This window comes from Xenopus tropicalis, chromosome 4 (assembly GCF_000004195.4).
Source record: "Xenopus tropicalis strain Nigerian chromosome 4, UCB_Xtro_10.0, whole genome shotgun sequence".
Lineage (NCBI taxonomy): Eukaryota > Metazoa > Chordata > Amphibia > Anura > Pipidae > Xenopus > Xenopus tropicalis.
In genome coordinates, this window is record NC_030680.2 from 131,992,354 (window position 1) to 132,011,474 (window position 19,121).

At 43.5% G+C, this 19,121-nt stretch overlaps 1 protein-coding gene across 1 annotated transcript in view; it reads right to left on the minus strand.

Moving 5' to 3' along the window:
• Nucleotides 1–19,121, minus strand: part of plxnd1 (plexin D1) — an 84,856-nt gene that overhangs the window by 55,705 nt on the left and 10,030 nt on the right. The window lies entirely within an intron of this gene.

Sequence of the window (19,121 nt, forward strand, 5' to 3'; positions counted from 1 at the left end):
TAATGCAAGTGAGTGATCCTCTTCCTTCTCCTTGTGACGATATCCCGGGGGGGCGGCGCGTGCGCAGTTGAGTGGAAAGCCGGATTTTTTTTAAAAGTTCAGCTTGGCACTCCACTGCGCATGCATTTATTCATATTTCATTACAATTTCAAAACTGCTCCCTTGTTGCTAGGTTAATTAAACCCAAGCAACCAGTTTAAGTCTAAGGGCACATGGAGCTTATTCACATTTATTGCTCTGCAGCTTTCAGTCTTGAAATGTAGGCTGAGGGTACATGGAGCGTCTGCCTGCTTTCGAGTTTTTGGGCCAATCACTGCTCGGATCCGCTTAGTGTAGCTTAGCAGAGGTGGAAGCTATATTTGTCAATAAAGATTTTCTGAGGTGCGTATAGGAGCAGATTCACTTCTCTCAGCCTACAAAAAATATGACTGAAAGCTGAAGAGCAATAAATGTGAAAACAATATGAAACATAACAAATAAAGTCAATTGTCTTCAAATTCCTCTGTCTACAGGGGGTCTTTTTTTACCGGTGAGCGACACGAGCACATAAAAGTTCCAGGGGTGCCAAAAAGGGCTGGGATTGGCTATTTGGTAGCCCCTTTGTTATACCCTTTGTATTAGAGGCATTTAAAACTTTACTTTTTAACCCCACCCCTGCTGTATTCAGTGCACCAAATTAAACTTCAGTTATAACACTAAATAATATATATTTTTACATTTCTCTGAATCTTCCCTTGGACCCTGAAGGCCAAAAATAAATCCCCTTCCGTAAAAGCATCTCAGCTAATGTAGCTAAACATATATACATAGCTACATTATAGTGAAGTTATGATTACTGTCAGGGTTATGCTAAAGATAGTACAAAATACTAGAGAAAGCACGTTTGTGCATATCAGGGCAGTTTACCATGATACACACTTTGCTACAAGCTCTGTGATTTTAAACAAAGGAATCTACATTGTTTAAAGAAATATTGTGTCAGCAGCTAATTAAAGGACCCACTGACAAAGTACTCTATTATTAACCAGTCAAGGGAAACTTATCACCCCAGACAGATGACACTCACTGCTCATCTGCAAAAAAAACAGTGTATTATATGTATCTGGTTGCACTGAATACTAATAATATAGCAGCTTCCAATGATATGACTACATATAACTATGCAAATAAAAGGGCCCTAGTTTGTGTTGCAGATGATTTTTCGAGGAAGACGCAAGTGCTCTGTAGATGAGAACTGGTGGGGGGGCTCTTGCAGTTAAGCCCCTGGGGTCCTAAATGACCCCAAAAGTAATTTGATCTTATAGTAGGGGTGGGCAAACTACGGCCCGCGGGCCATGGCCAGCCCCTTGATCTGTTTAATCCGGCCCACCGACTCCGCAAGTCTCATCACACGAGACTTGGCATTTGGGGACTGACGAGCGGAAACGGCGTAGCGCTGGCCCGGCCCATCAGTCAATGTGATAAGTCAATGTGGCCCCTGAGCCAAAAAATTTGCCCACCCCTGCCTTATAGGTTTGGTGTGGTTCTGCTAGGCATTTAAGAGTGGTCCAGATCTGAATCCTTGGAAATATGGTAGGTTTTGACCAAATCTCAGACTGAATCCCGGATTTGGGATATACTTAAGGGCTGAATATAATATATTTTATCAATCTTACACACATATATATATACAAAATTTTGCAAAAATGGACAGCACACACCGTTAAAGTACAAAAAATGTATTGTATAAATATGTCATCATGTGATTACTTTACACATATAAGCATATATATATATATAGTATATTATACACAAGTGAAGTTTAGCCTTCGCTCAGAACATGACTATTATTATTTGATCCAGGGGAAGGTCACACAGTGACAGATCCCACTTACGGTAAAGCTGGCCATACACGTGGCGATCTGACGATGTTTCGTACGACCATCGGTCGCACGAAACATCGTCAGATCCGCCACACACCATTCAGGGCTGAATCGGCAGGTAAGGAGGTAGAAACAATAGGATTTCTACCTCCTTCTGCCGATTCAGCTCTGAAGGGAGAATTTTGGTCAGGCGCCTTCTATGGCGGCCGATCAAAATTTTCTAACCTGGCCGATCGGCGAGCCGACCGATTTCAGCAGCTTCCTGCGAGGTTTCGTACGATAATATCGGTGCGTGTATGGCCACCTTAAGTCATGGAATGCACCAGTGCTCTTTGGGATTCTGAACAGTGAATTAAAATAGTACTAATTATTCTCAGCTAAAAGGCAACTGACAAAATTTTAACCCCTTGGGTGCTAGTCTGCATTTGACAGGCGTCTGATAGTACAGTTAAATACTTATGAGTTAATTGTTTCTGTCTGGAGTCTCTAAGATAATTACAACAGAACTCTGGGCCCACGCCAGCCAGACCCTGCACCCCCTCTGAGTTGTATGTCTGGGGGACACAAACAAATTGTGCAAATTATGCACAGAGAACAGTTCAAAACCCTGTTGCACTCGCACATTCCTTTGCACGCATTCTTTTGGCATGTCGCTCACACTACTCTCTTTAGTCAAGGAACACGACACTGTAATGACCATGAAGACAAATGACAAGCGTTCAAAAATGGAAACTGGCAAGGTTGTGTACAGGCGTCCAAGGTATATTTAGGTCCCTTCCCTTGGCAGGGCCTGTAAGTATTAGCACATACAATTCAAAGTATTACGTAATGCCTAATTGAACAAGGGATTCCCTGGATGGAGAAGGGATGGAACCCTACGTCCTCCAGTCCAACCAGGAGATATGTTATCCTTTACAAACAGAGAACTTCAGTTATGCCACTGAGGATCCTTTCCATTATTCTGCCACTTGTAAAATAACAATGTGATATAAACTGGATACTAGACAAACAAACCACTACATTATGGAAGAATACACGGAAGGATGTGCGAATAGATCATTAAGCAAACACAACAGTAATATCATATCTTGGGATCTAACATATACTTATATTAATCTGTAACCAACGCCATCACCAACTGCCAGTATGATTTCTAATAAACTAATAAGGAACTATGTTTTCCTGAATATAACTCAGTATGTATATGCTAGGCTCCATATACCACAGAAATAAGGCAAGTGTGGCATTAAATCTGCATTGTGTCACCATGGGAAAAGCGACATGGCATTATAAAATATAAAGACCACTAGAATAACAAAGAGTGGGGTTATTTTCTGTACAGGACTTTCTGTTTTATTGGAGGTGAACCCCTTCAGCTGTCAGGCTCCCCACATGGCTTGCATCCAGAAATTATTTATTGCAGGAGCAGATCAGCCACAATCTCAGAACAAGCCAATCTGTTTTCATGGGAAAAATATAGTGTGTTTCCAAGAACCCTATGCAGCCAGGGTTTAATAGCTGTGTTTTTGTGTTTAGTTTGTTTGTAACTCGGTGTTCCCAGAACCTTCTCCTAAAGAATCCACCAAACCCAAAAGAGAAAGTCTCGTAAGGCAGAATCCCCACTCTTACATGTCAATAAGCAGGATGCTGCCTGTCTCCCCAGTGCCTCCCCTAACCAACCCCCTTCTCTCAGCCCTGGGAAACATTCTGGCTAAATTTAGAAAATTCCATTGTACTTATGTTTTTTTAGGATTCCCAAGTCCCCCAGCTTTGCAGAGTATGGGGTATGTGATTATAGAGAAGGAAGATCGGCTACTGAAATGTGTTTGTTTGTTGTAAACTTCCTGGAAATTATCTAAATCACTGTCAGACCGCATATCTCTTGCCTTCCCATGAATTCCTACGTTGTCAGGCCTACAAATGGTGCTTAGTCGTGTCACTTGTGTCACAATCACTTGAGTATTACATGAGATAATGGCCCCCTACTTTTTAATATATTGATATTAAAACTCACTTTAGCGTTCTGTATATCTCCATACAGTCATGGAACTGACTGTTCTATTTTTACAATAGGGGCACATTATTTCCTATATAAATGTTTAAAACAGGGAGTTATATTGATCTTCAACCTTGTGTATTTTCCTATGAATGGAAGAAGTCATGAGTGCTCTGATTACCTAATATTTTTGTAAGCCTGTAATGTTATATGCCCCTGTGCCCTCCAGTTGTCACATCAGAAGAAATGAAAGAATCCTGGCTGACTAAATTCCTAACTGGTTATTATATTTGGTACACAGACATTTTCTTGGCGAGGCGTCCTTTTGTTCCCCAGTTTATGAAAAAGCGACCACCAGGTCTGTAAAATCTCAACACTACAAATGCTTTTGGTAAAAATGCAGAACAGACTCATGTCTTCCAGGTCTAATTTCATAATAGGTTACTAGTCTTTCTCTAAATTCTGCTAGCCACATCGCTTTTAGAACTTTACTGATCCAACTGCTTCACCGAGCTGACAAGCATATTCCTGCCATAGCTATCTGTCAAAATGCAATGACGCTTGGCTAGTTGGTTAGCTCTGGCACTGTCTGCAGCCTGACATCTCCAGTGGAACTATGTTGCACAACCTACAATAATGGGCAGATTGGTTACTGAGGGCAAAGCTTAAGCTCTTCAAACAAACACTCTCGCTGAATCTGAGGGAATTATGAATTCTCTGTTGAATCTTTCCAAAGTCGGCAGCATTCCATGCTCCAGTCTGGGAACGTGCAGTGGTGGGAGGGAGATGGGAGACGATCAGAAGCATATCCACGCAGCATTGCAATCCAGTAGGTCAGTGTGCATGAATGAGGAGACATTGCCATGTATACATAATTCTGGATAATGAATCAGGGGGACAGTCCATGGAAGACTTTGCATACTTTTAGAAGACACCTTTAAAGCTTTAAGTGGGAAAAAAGCTACAGTCAAAAATTAAATCTTTCCCCCGTTGGGCAAATCTTAGGGGCACATTTTCTAATCCACGAACGTCCGAAAAGCGTCCGAATGCGTTTTTTTCGTAATGATCGGTACTCGACTTTTTCGCGAATTGTTGCGACTTTTTCGAGCTCTCAATACGAAAGTTGTGACAATTCGCGAAAGTCGTAATGGCTATGAAAAAGTCGCGACAATTCACGAAAGTTATAATGGCAATGAAAAAGTCGCGACAATTCTTGAAAGTCATAATGGCAATGAAAAAGTCGCGACAATTCACGAAATCTAATAGCTATGAAAAAGTCGCGACAATTCGCGCAAGTCGTACCGGTTACGAAAAAGTCGCGACAATTTACAGGAAAGTCGTAACGGCAACGAAAAAATCGCAAAAAATACGAAAAAGTCGCAAAATGTTCGTTTTCCAATCCGAATTTTTCTCATTCGGATTCGTGGATTAGTAAATCAGCCCCTTAGTCTCAACAATGTTTTCCCTAAGTCTATAAGTCTTTGCCATATAGGTTACATGGCTCCTTATAACACTGATCATGGTGTGTGCAAATGTAATAGAGCTGGACTTTCCTGTGTCTGAAAATCAATGGCTTAACCCCAAAAAGTGTCAAATTCATAAAGAAGTATCCATTCAACTCACAGACACCTACAGAAAATAACCAGCATAGACTTGGCAATATTCTCTATAATAAAAATAATGAAGATAAAAGGGTCGTTCTTGACCTTCTTACAAGGCATATGTGATGCTGTGTGATTTTACCACACCATGCAAGTGTGGACATGCTAAAGGCACTACATGTATTCAGCCCAGAGGAATAAAATAAAGAAGCAGTATGAACATCAACACTTACAGAGAGATGGTACTCTGGTTGCTTAGCAAAGGGTCCCAATAGATGGCAATGCTTCCTAAAGGGGATACAGTCAGCCTATAAGAAGGGTTTATATTGTTTTCTCTTAAAGCGTCACTAAAGCTTAAGTGTGTTGTTGCATATGGACTCAATACAGTGCAGACAGGGACAGGTATGGGATCTTTTATACAGCAAGCTCTCAATTACAGGAAGGCCATCTCCTATAGGCTCCACTTTAATCAAATAGTTCCTAAACAGCCAGATGGAGTAGTGGCAGTGGGACCCACTAGGACAAGGGGGAGCCCATACAGTGAATAAATATGCGCACTGGAGATGGGATTAGAAGGCCTGTCAAAGAAGATAGGAAGAGGGTGGGCTAGTGGTTGCAGGGGCCAACAAGGACTGGGGCCCACCAGGTTTTTCCCCAGTGGGCCAGTCCAATACTGAACTTTCCTGACGAGTTGCAATAATAATAATTTTGGGGATAAACACTGCATTTGGCAAAAAACCTGGAGAATTGCAGCTACGGCTGATGCCCCAAGGAGCGAGTTAGTCGCCCACAAGATCTCTGCTACCACAAGCAATTAACCACTCTGAAATGCCTTCCCATCGGCAATAGGAGTCACCGGTGGAAATGCCCACGTATCACTTCGGCTTTCAGAAGTCGCATGAAATTGCCTTAAGGATGAAACTTTGAGTGACTTCAGAAAACCAAAGCAATGCATAGCCCTTTCCACCACTGACTCCTATTATTGCTGGTGGAAAGGCATTTAGAACAGATAGTTGCCCGCGGTAGTTGCCGACTAACTCTCCATGGGACATCAGCCTAAAGGGGCTTGCACACTGTGTCTGATTCAGTAAATGCACTGTATAATCTTATGTAATGTTGTCTAGAAACCGTGAGCGCCAAATAACTCTCAGAGTGGGTGCTGCATCGTCCTAACAAAACCCAAGAACATGAGGAGGACATAAGGACAATACTTTCAATACACATGGTGCCGCTGTATGTGGGGATTTGTATGACAACTTTATGTACATTACTATCCCCCATGCGCAAAACCCTGATCTTCAAATAGATATTCAACTACAAAGACATTGTTTATTCCATGCAGAGAACATTCCTCCTCTGCATATTTGCATTTATAAACACACATGAGAGCTGCTATCTATCATACAGCGAGTGTCCATATATCATACTTGTTAAGTGTCCGGGGACATGCTGCCATGGGGAATTTGCATGACACATGAATTGTGCTAAAAGCAGACGCACACCATGCCCGACGTGCCTTACTGCTATGTTTATTTTAGTACTACTTCATTTTAAGCACTCCTGTTCATTACAGGGTGATAACAGACATGAGGATTCTGGTGCAAGTAACACCGATTGCTTTTCCCCGAAAGAGAGAGTCCAATATATTAAGGGCAATGGTAGCACAGTCCTATCAATAGCAAAGCCAGCTCCAGTAAGGCCTCACCTTGAGTATGCAGTGCAGTTTTGGGCTCCAGTCCTTAAGAAGGATATTAATGAGCTGGAGAGAGTACAGAGACGTGCAACTAAACTGGTTAAGGGGATGGAAGATTTAAGCTATGAGGTTAGACTGTCGAGGTTGGGGTTGTTTTCTCTGGAAAAGAGGCGCTTGCGAGGGGACATGATTACTCTGTACAAGTACATTAGAGGGGATTATAGGCAGTTGGGGGATGTTCTTTTTTCCCATAAAAACAATCAACGCACCAGAGGTCACCCCTTTAGATTAGAGGAAAGGAGTTTCCATTTGAAGCAGCGTAGGTGGTTTTTCACGGTGAGGGCAGTGAGGTTATGGAATGCCCTTCCTAGTGATGTGGTAATGGCAGATTCTGTTAATGCCTTTAAGAGGGGCCTGGATGAGTTCTTGATCAATCAGAATATCCAAGGCTATTGTGATACTAATATCTACAGTTAGTACTAGTGGTTGTATTTATAGTTTATGTATGTGAGTGTATAGATTGGTAGGTGTGGGTTAGGTGTGCTGGGTTTACTTGGATGGGTTGAACTTGATGGACACAGGTCTTTTTTCAACCCTATGTAACTATGTAACATGAAGATGATTATTATTTATGGAAAATGACTCAGTAAAGGCACATGCACTCACTAATTTAGCTTCCCCTTGCTTTACTCTCTATTAATGAGAAGAAGGCGTAAGACAAACCTCGTGTATTTAGACATTGCCTTGCTTATAAGGAAATCAGTCTTTTGTGTTCGTCATGTCTTCACTTAAAGGCCACACAGAGTGTAACCACAGCTTAATGTATACAAGTAATACATTAAATCTGCGAAATGTAAGATTTATTCTTCAAATGGAATTTTAATTCGGAACATGCCAATATCACGACGGTGCCGAATGGGCTTTTCACTAACCGACGCTATTATTAAGTTATTGGTGTCGTTCGGAGCGCAGTCCAGACAGAGCTTAGCTAGGATTTCCTATCTGTGGCGAGGAGAAGAGGAAGAGGGCTCAGCTGAATGCACGGCGAGGGAAGTGTGCGCACAACTGCGCCGATCACATGCCGGCCCCACACACTGCACTCTCCAGGATTTCCAGCCACAGATGTTTCCAGTTGCGTGAATAGATCAGCCTGTAGCATTGCTCAGACTCATTGGATAGATGCCCCCCCTTCCAGGCTGCAGCTGTCTGCAAATCCTGCCAGGGAGACAAAGAGAAGGCAGAGCGGCACAGGGGGCATGAATGGCTAATTTTGGCAGCGGCACAGAAAGCTGGACATTCAGTTACATAATCCCCCTAATGAAACAATTTAGCACATGGAGACTGCCAATTTGTCTTCAGACTTCTTTCCTCCTCTAAAAAAATGTTGATTTTTTTTTAAACACTATAAAGGCAAACTGCTCCAACAAACTGTATTCATGTGGAAAAGCAAAACAGTGCAGTATAGTTTTATTAAAGGTTCGTATAACCAGTATAATGATGGCTTAAATAATTGTATTTTTCTATAAATACCTTATAAAATATAATGACATTATTTTGCCAAATGAAGTTTAAACATGATCTGCCTGTTTGTGTTTCCTATAAATAAGAGATGCCATACTGATTATTTGATATCAATAGAGTCCTAAGACACTTGTCCTGCCCCCTCTTCCAATATACGCCAAGAGGGTCGCTGCTGCCACAAAGCAAACAGGACTGCCACCCAGACGGTATTTTACAGTCCTAACCTGTAAAATAGTAGCCAAGGCTGGGGCTGGAATTATAAATGTACCAGCAATGTATTTGTCAGTAAATTTTAAGTTACCTCTTGTTCTGCCCCTGATCCACCCCATTTCTACTGTTTTTTGGACTCATCCCACAAGAATCCGCCTTTCATCACAATCTCACCTGGCAGTCACCTCAATATCCCCACCCTCTTGCATCACTGATCCGCCCCTCCTATATCACTGGACCCATGTCATTGGTCCACCCCCCTTACGAGAAGACCAATATTTATTTTTACAAAAGATCGCAGTTAGGGATGCACCAAATCCAGGATTCAGCCTTTTCTGGCAGGGTTTGGGTTCGGCCGAATTCACGGTCCAGGCCAGGGGGGATTATATTTAATTGCTTTGTTCCCATAGAAAAATAAATACTTATCATGAATTAGGCCAAATGTTTAGAAGCAGGAGGGCCCACTGACACCTGGGCCCACCAGAAGTTTTCCCGGTATCCCTGTGGGCCAGTCCGACACTGCTTTTATGTCAGCCAATGACCCAATACAGTTGGCCTGGTTTTCGTTCTAGCCAACTAGCAGTGGGGTGATACCATCAGAGTCTATTTGACCTGACCATTTTAAGGGGCCACACATGCAAGATGATCACACAGTTCAGTTGCGTGACAGAAGTGTGGCCAGCATTACACATGGCCAATCTGAGGCCCTCTAGTAGTACAGCTCCCAGCATAGCAGTAAAGTAAATGGCCACAGCCATGTTGCAGAAGTCAGCGGTGTGCAACAGTGACCTTGCACTTATGTCACACACCCACACGCCTGGCAGCTCTCTCCCCATGAGGCAACATGGCAGCAGGTGCAGCTGAGACAGAGCACGCACAGCTCGGACAGGCAGAGTGCGGATTATCAGGCTTTTTATCTGCGCTCATTAGATTAATGTCAGGGAAGCGGCAGAGAGATGGATCCAGGAGGCAGCGGGTTGGCAGTTCCAGGAAGGCTGACTCTGCTTTTCACACGTTATCTGGAGCAGCTGTTCCTGACACTCCGCACAGGTGCCTGATCTGTCCTTTGTCACATCTAACAGGTGGCCGGCCATTTACTGTAGTTATTCATAAACTCTGACATGCGCTATCTAAACACTGGCTTAAGGCTTTTATGTCTTTACATACATTTTGCATGGGGCTTAGGCGCCCACTGTCATCCCTAATTCAGTGTGGCCCGTGGTATGTGTGATAGAAAACCTGTCAATCACAGGAGGGGAGGAGACCTGTGTCACATGGTGCAGATGCATGACAAGGTCAAGACTATCAGCCTGTGTATGGGGTCAAAAAGATCCCCCGCTGATCCATACACGAATAAGACTCAGATGCTGTTTGCATCACTGTGATGGCACTTTTATAATATCTTATATGTCTAAATGATGCGCAAGTTAGGGGGCGTCCAAAGAGACCACCACACAAAGCCCTCCACCTACCCCAAAGAATACAGTGCAGCCAAAGGCAGTCAGAGCTCTATTTGCTCTTTGTGCTCTATTCTGGGAGTGCAAACAGCTTCCCCATCAGGTACAGCCATGGGGCATTGTGCAAAGTACAGAAACATAGCACTTTGTGTATCGGAGCCTGCTGTCAGTAAATGACCCCTTCTATCTCTTGCTTGTGCACCTGCAGTATGTGCACTAATAACACGCACGGCCGGCCCCATACAGGGCAGTTGGTTGGACACTGTGACAATGAATAGAAGTTTCATTCTATTCCTGGTGTCAATAAGGGCTGCTTCATTGGCCAACCATATTTCCATACAATGTATGTGCCAACCCATTGTAATTTAAAGAAAATTAGCCAACAAGTGCTTGTCCCAACACATAAAAGAAAGCTATTTCCTGACTACTCGCCCCCCCACCCCACAAACACACTCCCCAGCTGTATCAACCGAGCCAATAAAAATGTGATAGCTTCCCTATATCTGGTGGCCAAATGTGGGCGACTAATCTCCCCGCATGCCAGAGCCCTAAGGGTGAAGACACACTGACCTACAAGAAGCAGCTTCATTTTCAAGGCTACTAAACTCCAGAAAATAATGAGAATTGCCTCTGCTAAAACACACATAGAGATGATTATCAGTAAATGATCAGCATTGTCTTTTTTAGTAGCCACAACAAGTAGCTGCTACTAGTAGTTCTGTGTGTCTTCACCCTAAATAAATGTCCCAAATCATTGTATGATCAACTGCCCATCCTGTGTTTTCTGCCAGTCTCCCCTGGAAAGTGTTCTGCTGTTTACATGACTGTAGTAAGATAAAGCCTTTAATGAAGTATTTAATGATTAACAAGAGGACACTGAACACATAAACGGCTCAGGACAATAGAGATGGATAACCAAGCAATTTAGTGGATGGGTACAAAGTCAATAAAATATGGACATAGTAGAAAATACTATTGATGAATGTATCTTGTTGCAGGACCTCGTGACCCTATTCATATACAGCAAAGCTGGGTAATGTGGGGTCCTTGTCTGCAGATGCAAGGAAATCCAATCTCTCAGTAACAGGGGGCCACACATGCACAGATTGTAAACTTAGGGCAAGGGCACACTAAGTGGATTGACCACTTTCCTACAAAGGCATTTTTTTATAGCTGCAAAGGAAATCAGGACCAGCAGATAACCCTGTAGCTCCATTGACAGGCCTGGCATAGTCCCGAAAACGCACGTGTATGTATTTTAGCCTAGATATCCACTTTGTGTAGCTCCACACAGGCCAACACCGGGTCTGTCAATGGAGCTACAGGGTTGTAAATGTAAGAACAGATCCACTTTCCTCCACATCTATAAAAACCGCCTGCACAGGAAAGCAGCAAGAAATCTATAGGGTAGCTTTACAGATCCCCTTGTGGCGAGGACCACATTGGTGCATTGATGGGGTCCCCTCCATGTAGTCTGCATTGAAACCCATTATGATCCAATCGTTGGCCAAATGATCAGATCAGTCTGATATGGCCCAGCACACAGATAGCCCAGCACACAGATAGCCCAGCACACAGATAGCACAGCACACAGATAGCCCAGCACACAGATAGCCCAGCACACAGATAGCACAGCACACAGATAGCCCAGCACACAGATAGCCCAGCACACAGATAGCCCAGCACACAGATAGCCCAGCACACAGATAGCCCAGCACACAGATAGCCCAGCACACAGATGGCCATATCAGGAAACATCCACTTGTTTGGTGACCTCTTCAAATGTGAATTTGTCCAGATTTTAATCGGCAGGTTTGATTTTCAGATTGGGGACAAGCCGATGCGGGGCTTGGTCCAACGGCGCTTATGACTGTTGTAATTCAATGGTTTGGCCCTAGGGCCAAATGATTGAATTAACTCGATATTGCCCACCTTAGGTCTTACTGTGTAAGGCCAACTTTGGTTCTGTTGGGATCTGCTCAGTGCAATAGGACACATAGATATATTCAGGGTTGTTCAACTTTGTTGATGGTGATCATCATTTGGAAGATGTGCTGGTTCCCAGTCATTAAGTTCAACCTCTACTAATCTTCCTTGACCTGACTGTGGGAACAAGACATTTTTTCTTTGCATGGTTAGATTTATGTATAGAGTGGGAGCTGCCATACAACCAGCATTTGGTTTGTTGGCACTGCAACTGACAGATGCTTGGAAAGAATGCACTAATCTACTGGCTGCCAAGGTTAATTGATGGGTTAGATGTATGAATTAATTAATGAATGAATGAATGGGACACCATGAATATTTGGGGGTGGTTTGGGAATTATTTATCATTATCTGTGGAGTGACAGGAAACTGAATGTGCAACCAAATTGCCCAAAAGAAAAAAGACTGAGCCTCCCCCTGGGAGAGAGAGCCCTGCCATGACTGCCAATGAACATGCGTGTCTCTGTCAGGCATTACATACTGAACTTCGGGTAAGATGGACACACAATGGAACCCTGTTCTCACTGCCCCACAATAGCATAGTTGCCACCAATGATTTGGGTCGTGACCCAGGGGTTAAGCACCCTTGCTTTATTGTGTTTTACAGCACTGCTGCTTGGGAATTTGTTTATACAAGGACATAAAAAGGTTAATGAGAGCAGAATAAACAAACTCACTGCTAAAGAGTTTCACTAAAAGGGAAACTCCTGTACGGCATGCAGTAATTAAGAAGAGACATTTAATAAAAGGTTTTTACTGTATGTTTAGCCAACTGCCAATAGGATTTATTGGTACACAGAGGGCATCAATGTGTGGCTTGCCAAACTGCAGTCAGTTTTTCCACTTCTCAGTATGGTGAGATGCAAGCTATCAGCCACAGGGCACCACTGCTCAAAAGCACACAAATGTGCCCATTGAGACTAAAACCAGGACATTGGGGGTCACACTCAGCACAGCTAAGCCTGTACATGTAAGACTACTATCCTGGCATAGCGGCAAGGTGGCAATAGTGCAGTAGCCCACAGCACCCAATTAAAAACTTGGTCCTAAATGCAAAGATCATACAGCCCTCACTGCTTGGCCTTCTGGTCATTTTTAATAGCTAGCACTTAGGACAGGGATGGGCAAACTACGGGCCGCGGGCCACATCCGGCCCGTTGGTCTTTTTAATCTGGCCTGCCGACTCCGCAAGTCTCAAAACATGAGACTTGTTGTATGGGGACTGACGAGCAGAAATGTCGTAACACTGGCCCGGCCCAGCCTGTCTGTCAAATTTTAAAAGTCAATTTGGCCCCTGAGCCAAAAAGTTTGCCCACCCCTGACTTACTACCATAGCACTTGGGCAATCACTTGGACCCAGGGGTGCACTTCAGGGTCAGGCAGTTATTGCCCCATAATTTGGTAATGTTTTCAAGAAACAATCGCCATGCCTGTTACATGCTTAGATCAACAGTTCAGTAAGCACTTGGAGAACCAAACAAGTATTCAACCACTTTCATGACAACATGGCCACTAGAAATGGCTGATGGCACAGCATAACCCACACTGCTTCTGTATGGAATGATCCTCTACAGCAGCTGTACTCCCTGTGTCTTACAAATGCCCAACATGCCAGCCAGAGGAACCTGACACTGGCGCTGCCCTTCTTGTGTCCTGCCTACATGTAACCATCATGGGACTGCCTTCTGAATCTGATCCCCTTGCTAAAAGAATAAATCAGCACGCTGGTCCCTGCGCCTCCTTCCCCACTTACATTCTCAAAGCATCTGAAGTGGGATTAGGATGTGCTGACAGCAGACATGGCGGGTCCTTTATATCCTTGCCCAGCAAGGGCCACAGAGATCACTAGCTCTATGTTTTAGCTATACAAACTATTGCAGTTCATCCACTCCGGCCTTTGGCAGTGAACATTTATAAAAAAAAAGTGATTTACTGTGAACCCTGGAAAAATGCAAATGGAAAACAAAACAGGAACCCAAAAATAAAACAGGAAATGCCAGAAAATGACAGAAAGAGGTGCTAGGAGATGGCTTCAGAAAGGGGCCTTGTTCTGAGAAAGAGGAAAGACGGGCGGAAAGAGGAGAATGCGGCAAGTGCTGACACGCTACTTTGTATGGAGGTAGTAGATTCATGGGAACACCACCCAGCATGGGAAGCAAAATAGAATAAAGTAAAGAAGAATTTTATGAGGGGGTCTTCATATCAATGAGTATTTGGACTTTGCCTTATCAGGCACATCAAGTGTCATATACTATACACTCTGGCTTGCGGCACTCGGGGCATTTTGTCTGCAGTAGATAAAATGTCCCTCATAGCCTACCCTTGCTCCTAATAATACTGAATGACAAATGTCCGATTGAACGTACATGGAGTGTTCCTTCAGCATTTTGGCAGCAAGGTCCCCTCTGACTTCTCTGTGTGCATTAGTTGGGATGCTTTCCATACTGCAGTGTTTCAAGCAATGACAGGCAGATAGGGGAGTTTGGTTCCCCACTGTTCTCTATCTGATGGTAATGGCATACAAAATGCCCCTTGTGCAACATGTCTATGGCAAACACAGCATGTTCTCTGCTGCTGCTAGATAATAGTAGGCAACTAAATTTCCCTGCCAACGCTCCTATTACTAGTAAATGGCAAGCACCCCCTTTGATGACAGATGGACCTTAGTGCCAAAATGCTCTCTTTTGACACAAAGGTCTATCATGGTGTGTGTTGAATTGGGTTCTCCACTGGGGGGGGGGGGGGGGGGGGGGGTAGCGGTGCTCAAATAATCCTCTGTGCCCTAAAACAGAACAATGCTTTAGTACCAGTAAGTGGTATATTTCCTTTTGAGAACCTATGGACAGAAAGTTTCAATGGTCGCCAGGGGTGGCTTGAGCCACAATCATAAGAAAATTAATAATCCAAACATAAAAAACATATTATGATGGGAATTATGGTCCATAAAAGCCGAAGCCAGCACAACTAACCATGTTAAGTCCTCACAATAAATGAAGGACATGTATCTGATGAATTCCCTTTCCATCTGGTACGTCTCTGCACGGGAAGGGTCGCTGGGCCACTTCTGTAAATACTCTCCTTTTTATGAGTATGATAAGAAATGAATTAATTTAGCACTCCCACTGGAAATCTGATCACTTTGTACTGTGCAGAGCCCACAGTATCCATTATACAACCAATAACTCAGCCTGCAAGTGCCCTCTGCCCCCAGCTGGCAGCTTGTCTGTTGGTGCAGCTCACCAGCTGTGGGTGTAAATCACAAGTAGAGTGTGATCCTGCCATCAAGCAAGTAAATCACCTGCAGCGTGTCATGAAATGCACGGAAGTGTGAACTCGGTACAGGCAGCAGCATGCAAGTTTCATAACTAATGGTCATACTGTGCAACATGCCCCATTTTAGTTGTTAAGATGGGACTACATTTCCCAGCAACCTCAGAGATAAAGGCCTAAAAATGATCACCTCTAGATTATATTTTATTATAATACATTTAAGTAACAATAATGCAGCACTGTATACAGATTTTATTTTAGGTGCAGTAATCTACCCTTAAAAAGCCTACATGGGGAGTTCCTACATTATTTCCGCAAACTAAACAGCAACAGAACTGCACCTGTCTTTTGGGACCACTAGGAAGCGCTGTTGCATTCAGCCCTATTATTAATAAATGAATATTCGATACGCGAGTTTATTCGCGTTATAAAAACAAACGACTTGAAAAATTGATAAATAAGTAATCCTTAGTGGAAAAACAATCCTTTTGGGTGTTTAATGAATGATTTTTCAACAAACTTGAAGTGATCCTTGTAGGGATGCACCAAACCCATAAGTTTGATGTTCGGGCAAATCCCTGAATCCCTGAAACAGATCTGGGTGCATGAACTGAATCCGAACCCTATGTGCCAATAAAAATTGCCAGTGAACTGATGGAAATAGCTGCTGCCCCAAGGCAATTTTTTTGCTTTATATGGGGTTCAGATTTGGTTTGGCCAGGCTCCTGATAAAAAAGGCTTGGATTCGGCCGAATCCCAAACTGAATCCCTAATCCGAAAAACCCATGTCCCAAGCATTCCAGATAACAGATCCTATACCCGTATTTGAAAAAAGGGTTGGGCTGTGATTGGGGTGGATTTGATCACGACTGGATGGATCGGAGAATGCTGGTTATGAAGGGGACCAGAGGAGTAACTGGGCAGGCCGGGGGCATAACAGGCTTTATCAAAGGTGTAAATGACTGGCTTTTGGCCTAAGCGACGAGGAAGGATACATTTAACATGGAATACTTGCTCCAGCCTTATACACAGGCCAATTGCAGCTGCCGATATCGGTCCCTTGGACCGATTCGGCCTGTGTAGGGGCAGAAACTAGAGGCCTGCCTGACCGATATCTGGCCTAAAATTCAGTCGGATCGGGGACCACATCGGCTCGTTAATGCGGTCCCCGAACCGACTGCCCCATTGCCGCCAATATAATTAGCCTACACGCTCCCCGATATTGCCCACCCGCAGGTGGGGATATCGGGTGAAGATCCGCTCGCTTGGCGATCTAACGTGTATGGGGGCCTTTAGTCAATACATTATCAACTAGGCCGGTGAAATACTGGCCAGGTGGCAACCCTACATTAAAATAATGTTCACACTGAAATGAATTGACAGTTGACTTTCTACCTTGCTTCAAATGTGGTAACACTTCCAAGCCACATGTGGTTCTGGTTCAGAACATCAGGCAACATGAAGAAAACATGAAAAAAAACAAAGACCGACTGCAATTTGTTTTAGCGCAGCATAATACATGATACAATGGAGTAGTATGTGAATTGCAATTAAAATGATAGTAAGCAGTGATATACCGTGTTCTGTTCTAGGTGCGTGGGAGTTGGGGGCCAAGAAATAATAACAATCTCCAGGCAAAATTGGATGAACGTGTCCCTGTGGGTAACATCTATTATAGTAGTAACAATAACATTCCCCTTGTTAACAAGAATAAATCACTAGTGCAACACATCACACAAATGGTGAAAGAGCACAAAGCTAGGGTTTCTGGCCTCCTGCTGACAGACTGGCTGTGTAGCCGCTATCCATACTGGCTGGGTCATCTGAAGCCCAAACTGCTGATGTTGCTTTAAAGTGCCCTTTACCCTTTCATTTCAAGAGCAGATCAGAGGGGTATAGAGTGAGCCCGTCTGTCTGCCCAGGGGTGCCCTGCTCTGTGCACACTTCCTATCTTGTGTCCAAATCTGACGTTGATTTATGCAAGGCCAATGTAGCAAGAGCAGTGAATTAGCCAAGGAAGGCATGTTCCTTCCACTCCCCCATGGGACCTGCCTCAGCTTTGGGAAATTTGGGCTGCGGTTCATTTTTTTTCTGCGTAAGGTTCAAATCCTGTGAAAATGACTCAATGGAAGTGTTTACACAATAAACAGAGGCGAAGGGCTGTGTGGGTATCCAGTAAGTGCTGAGATGGAGACTCATTCCAGTGATGAGATTTGGAGAGCGACAAACAGTAGTCAGGGAATAAACTGCTCCCTCCACTTGTTCTGTTAATCCACAGAGACAGGAACTTGGACTTCAGAGCCCCAGTGAGTTTCCCAAATTAATTCAATCAGTATCCCAAGGGATTCTATATTTAGAGAGCCTACATTACTTGTCACTGACACCTTGCTGCTTCTCAGTACATGCATTGTGCTCGGGCCATCCCTAACATATGTGCATCATGGATATTGGTTGGACCAGGTATTATTGAAAATATGATATGCCAGTGCATCATATCTGCCACTTAGGGGTCGATATATCAAAATGTGAGTCTTGAGCTTAATACATAAAAACTCACCCACATTCTATTCATTCCTATGGAATTTTTAGAAGCGTATTTATCACATGAACTCTAAATTTCACCCATTAATAAATACACTTCTAAAAATCCCATAGGAATGAATAGAATGTGGGTGAGTTTTTATGTATTAAGCTCAAGACTCACATTTTGATATATCGGCCCCTAAGAAGCACGAATGTCTTACATTTACTAAAAAGTCTGAACTGAAATAGTCAGCATAGGAAAAAAATCACAGAAAAGTCCCAAAACTGCCCAGGTCCTCTTAAGGTGAACCTTGGTGGTCAATAGCCTTCCACTTTCCACTGATTTTACTTTTCTTACTGTAACCAGCAGTAAATAAAAAAGGCTACTGACTTGCTGAGCTGGGGTCCTAAGTTCTATTCCCAAGAGGGCACTATCTGCAAGACATTTGTATGTTCACCCCAAGTCTGTTTGGGCTTCTTTTGAGTATTCCAGTCTCTCCCGACTCCCCAAAATCACACAGGCAGGGTAACTGGCAGATCATAAAACTGACCATAGTGAGTGTAAATGTGATAGGGACTGTAAACTCCACTGGGGCAGAACCTGCTGTATGATTTCTGCAAAACACTGCTGAATATAAATACTGTTTATACTCGAGTATAAGCCTAGTTTTTTAGCACCCAAAATGTGCTGAAAAAGTCACCCTCGGCTTACACTTGAGTCGGGTGCCATGGGTCCCTCCAGGCTAGCACCCTTTGTGCGCAAATTAGGACACCCACAGCCAGACCCTCCAGTGTCCTGGCCTGCTCCCATATTTCCCCTTACGTGTCCTTCAGAACTGGGTCTGCAGCAAGTTTGCCAATGCACAATGAGCATGGGGTAGTACTCATATTGTTTTTGTTGACCCTCTTCTCCACTTACAGAGCTAGTTTAACTGTTTTTCTTTGAAATATATATTTAAAAACATATACTCCACTGATGCCTCAATTAATGTAATTACATTA